The following is a 5,491-nucleotide window of genomic DNA, read 5'->3' on the forward strand; positions in this document are numbered from 1 at the left end:
GAATCGGAAATGCTGTGACAGAAACCTCTATTCCTGGGTAAAGCGTGGTGATTTTACGTTCTCACAAAAATATTATTTAGAATCAACACAAAAAAAAACAAAATACTATTAGCGACTCGGGTTTGGCTGTCCTAAAACCGGAAAATGCACCTTACGAGCTGTTGTAATGGTTAAGTAGAGCATGTTGTTGGGCTAGCAGGCGTTGCATAGTTGCAAGAAAAACTGCGCAGTTGGATGGGAAGGAAAGCAGGACAACAAAACAAGCGCAGTTGTGTTGTGGTTCTTCCTCCTTCCCGTCCATTTGCACAGTTTTTACTGTAACTATGTCCTAATGGTTATTTTATGCCCGAGGTAACACAAAGAGTTCTGGTTGCTGACGAATAAAAATGGTATTCTAAATGTGTGCTGGGATAGCCTGAGTCTTACCATGCCTATAAACCTACTTTTGATGGCTAGGTGACTCGGCTTATGTGGTGTAAAGGGCGCCCGGCGTTTGGTATAGGCCCTTGAGTACCACAATGCGAAAGCAACAGGACGGCTTTATAACCAAAGCTACTTGCACTTCTTTGGAATCCTATGTCAGCTTTATTGTATGAGCATTTATAAGGTCGACGATTGATTTATGGTTTGGCTTTAGGACGCAAGGCCAGCAAAGAGATTTATTTGATGACACTGTTTTGCAGGGCAAAAAACGAAATATTTGGGTTCGAAATTTGTGTGAACTGCATGAGGAATGGTGTTTGCAAGAAAAGGTGAGGGCTCCCCTGAGGTGAAAAATTCTAACATAAGCGTCATTGAAATGATGAACGAAGCAATGTGGTGTATAGACTTTCGCAAGCCTAGTACTGAGATTGTCGTGTGGAAAAATGGACAGCCAGAAATAAAGCAGCTACTGCAATGTTGGGACTTTTATTACATTTTTTAATGTATGCCAAAGCATCTCAAAATCTTACCCAAATACGCGTAGCATTCGAAATAAACAGGAACAGCTTAAGGACTGTTATTCATATATATCTTATAGCTTCGACGTTTTAATGTACACAGAAACATGAATAACAGAAACGGCAAAACAGCCGTATTTTTATGGTTACTCGTACAACAGCCTTGCGTACCAAATGGCCGGGGTGGTGGCGTATCCGTTCAATGATAACGTGTCAATGAAGCCGGATGTAATTTCAGAGTTTTCAGTAATAAATAATTACGCTGAGTGTATGTTGGTACGTTTAAAATTATTAGTGACAATTACGCATCGCCCACCTATGGGTAACAAACGAGAATTCTTTGAATATTTTGAGCGTGTACTTGCTTTGTTCGGCCGATTGTTTGAGCCTTACGTCGCCACGGGGGAATGTGAACATAAATATGTTATCAGGTGCACTTCATCTTTATATTTTATTGAAATCATGCAGTCATTCGCATTCAGAAACCTTGATACCGAAGCTACGAGAATAACTGAAAAACGTTCCACTCCAATCGACATATGTTTAACGAACGTCCATTCACCCGACTGTTTTTCTGAACCGCTAACTGTTGATGTAAGCGATCATCTACCAGTTTTTTGCTTGCTGCTAAATGCGCGTGACAAACCCAAAACGAAAGATGAGATCTTATTTCGCAGCCTCACTGCTGCAGCCCTGCCAGCATTTTGCTCACATATTATATCAACCGATTGGGTATGCGTATTCCAGTAAAACAACCCAAAGCGGAAGACGAGGCGTTTTTTGAAAAATTTATGGCGTGCTATAATTGAGCATTTCCAATCACTTCGCGAAATCGTAAATCAAAACGAGCTAGGAAGCCCTCGATTGATGGAAGGGTATTAAGAATAATAGAGACGAAAAAAGGATGTTTCACGCTATTGTTAAGTCGAGAAATTCCGAAGCCTTGTCTTAGTATAAAATATAGGAATAAATTTCCCACAGGACTGAGGCATGCGAAGGAAGCGTATTATGGTAATCTGTTTATTACGATAAAAAATGACCCCATGGAGGTCTGGGAAAACTTGAAGAAAGGGATGTCTGGGGAGGAACAACCTCCACAAATATCTATTAAGACTAGTACAGGTGTCCTATGTGACACTTAAGCGGCAAATCAGATGAATGGGTACTTTGTGACAAGTGCAGAATACAAAAATGACAGAAATGTAGTTCCCTGTTTTGTGTCATACCAGTTCATCCTTGAAAACTCTGTACAACTAATCTCTGTGACATCGGATGAAGTATTCAAACTTATACAGCAGATGAAGAATTACGTAGCTGTAGTTTATGATGAGATAAAGGCGACTACGTTAAAATATGGTGCTGATATTATAGCCACAATTATTTTCCATATAATCAATGCAATGTTCGAAACTAGAATTTTTCCCGACCGCCTAGACATAGCGCGTGGCTCATTGGTCACCATACGTCCGACGACGAACAAAGGGCGGAAAGTTGGGCTAGTTGGTTAGTCGATAAAGGGTACATTTCACAGGACTAACGCTGGAAGCGTTCCTCCGGTGTTTTTCTTAATTGTGTGGTCCGTCTTTCGCGCGAGTGATATGTACACTTTGACGACGAACAGCACGCGTCCGGCCAGAGATTACTTGTTTTCTTCTTCGCCAGGTGAGGTCAGAACAAGAACTGCAAGCGTGTAGCCACGAGGTCCGCGTTGTCTGTTTTGCCACTCAAGGTCACCAGATGAACAGCGAGCATCTGCCTACGGAGTACACGCTTTCTCCATGGCCAACATTCGTCTGGTGACAAACAAAGAGTGTCTGCTTACGCAGTAATGGTTTCCGATATGGCCAGCGGAACGCGGAACAGGAACGGCAACAATCTGGCCACGAATTTCTTCTTTGCTGTTTGGCCAACAAAGGTCCGAAGCGAACGGTAAGCATCTGGCTGCAGAATACTTGTTTTCTCTTCGGTCACCCATGTAGAAAACATCTCCGGACAGAGAATTGCGCGTGTGTACGTGACGACCTCTGGAAGGAGGGGTTGCGGAGGGCGGGAAATACACTTGTGCGGCGGAACGAGCCGCTTATTCTTGTATACTCTATGGCATGCAGTAGCATGGTATGTAGCTTCGCGAGCGCCATGCGGTGGCAGGGATCTCTGCCGCGAATCGTACTTTCTGTGAGTTAGCTAATGATTGCCGTTATAGGCAGAAAGATCTCTCCTTTAAGTAATAAGCTCTTATAAAGCAGGCACGGCTGCTAACTTTACACTTGCTTTAACTGAAATAGTCTGTGGAATGCCAACATAAACTTCGAACATCTTTTTTTGTGCCGAAGCTGGCCTAAACAAAAACGTTCACCTAAATTCTACATTTACATGATAGGAGGATATCCAGCGAGCGCCGCAGTGGCGACGTAAGGACATTCTTTTTTCAAAAACGAAAAAAAAGGCAGCTCTGCAATAAATGTAACTAGCATTCGTGCTGTTTTTGGAAGCACAGCTCCAATTTAGTCACTGTAGGCGTGATACCCATGAATAAAAGCAAAAACAAGCAATGAGAATGTAGACCAGCTATTTTTTTTCATTTTCCCAGCCTATCCCGCACATGCATATGCTCCTAGCGTACAGCTGATTGCCTGTGATATACGTTGCGCCACTGACACATCAGCCCTTCATTTGAGAAATGTATTGTGTAATAAGTATTATTAAATTTGCGTCGTAATAACAACATACCCCTTATCCCTACCATACATGGCTGCATACTTCGCTGTGCCACAACGTCTTGTGACCCAGCTGCTTCGCCAAAAATACAATGTTTCGTCATTGGTGAGTGGAACATCGTTGACACTTCAGTTCGGTATATTTCCCATAGAATTCAGTACCTGGACCAAAAAACCCTTCGAGAATTAGAATGATGTATTTTACGATAGCTACAGGCCATGCTAAGGTTTTACGCTCAACGCATAATTATATGAAACGCGAACGCTCTGAAACGACGTGAGGTATTCATGAAAAATGGTTGGAACCGCGGAAGTTTCGAAGCCCCTATTCTGGCTACCAGGACACAAGCACTCTCCCGACATGCACAGGGAATACAAGCGTTACAAGGTTGCACGCAGGTTGTTGAATTCAAGCTATACATAGGGTTTGTGAACACCCTCATAGTATAAAATCACATGCTGGGCGCGTTCTGAATTTAGAAAAATTGTATTGAACGGGTGTGGTGAAACTTGTACACGTGTTATTACATGGGGATTTAAAGGAATGCTACGCGGTGTTTCCTTGCATGTTCATAGCATGCTTTAAATTACCGTTTAAATAGTGTTGTCCATGTCGTTACCACACATTCTCAAAAAGGCAACGTATCCATAAGGGCTTTTTTTTCAAAGTAGCGAATAAAGCGCATTTAAACGATCTGTTCACAATTGTGACTCCCGTCATTTTTACGCAGCCGAGGAGATCAACCTGTGTCCAAAATGGATTATTACCAGAGTATTACGAATAGTTACTTGCGCACAATATCCTCGTGAGGCTATCAGTTGGCCAAGTACTTGTAAAGTATCTTCGATATCGTCAGTGAAAAGCCATCTAAAAAGTGAACAACACACCATTAGAGGTTACGGGTGACACTACTGACGGAAGATCTGGCATGAGGTCGCCTTTTCCCCAAACTGAAAAATGATTGCCCCTACGCTGTCCTCACCCCCCATTCGGTTTCTCCCACATGCGCTCTACTCTGGCACTGGCAGCTTCTTATTCTTCCACGAACATGTTCGGCCTAGCAGACCTCTGCGGTTTGTAAAACCCTTTTGAGCTACTGCTATACATTTTTTCTCACTCAGAAGATAGAAATAATAATCGTCGGTTCTTTTCGGGGGGGGGGGGGGGGGGGCGGGAGATATGTCGGGTTATTTTTTTATTTCACACATATAGAACTTTGCATCTCGCGCTGTCCGCGTGTCGCCACCGATTCTGCTATATCTGGCGTGTCTTCCGCGGACAACTACCAGCTCGTTGGAGCAGCTCAGGCGGCTCGAGCCAACAGTTGCTAAAAGTAAAATAACCATTCTGGTGGAAGCCACATGCTCGTTCAAGAAGTCACGTATTTATTTTTTGTACCAAGGATCGGCACAGTAAGAGGCCACGTTTTATCTTTTGTTTTGCGAGATCGACCCGTGCTTCTCTCGGATTTTTGTTTAAATCCTTTCCGCAGCCTTCACGCAACCTCCATTCCATCTTGTCAGAACTCCTAAAGCATGTTTTGCGCCATGAAAACTATGTTCGATAAAGTATCACAAGCCTGGGTCGATTACTGAAGAGACAATTAAGGAGGAGACATGTCTGTTTGGGCCCCGGACATTAGAGAGATCCGAGCTCTAGTCAGTGTCCAGGGAGAGGCAGCTGTTTGATATTGTTCCGAATGCGTAAATTTGCCGCGCTTCTTAACGCTGAAGACGACGCCCTCCACACCTCAGCCAAGCGAAGTACTTCTCATCGATGGATCTGAAGACCGGCTACTGGCAAATTGAAGTGGACAAGGGAGACTGAGGTAA

Source organism: Haemaphysalis longicornis, unplaced genomic scaffold (assembly GCF_048455015.1).
Source record: "Haemaphysalis longicornis isolate Haplotype H1 unplaced genomic scaffold, Haemaphysalis longicornis Haplotype H1 scaffold_11, whole genome shotgun sequence".
Taxonomy (NCBI): domain Eukaryota; kingdom Metazoa; phylum Arthropoda; class Arachnida; order Ixodida; family Ixodidae; genus Haemaphysalis; species Haemaphysalis longicornis.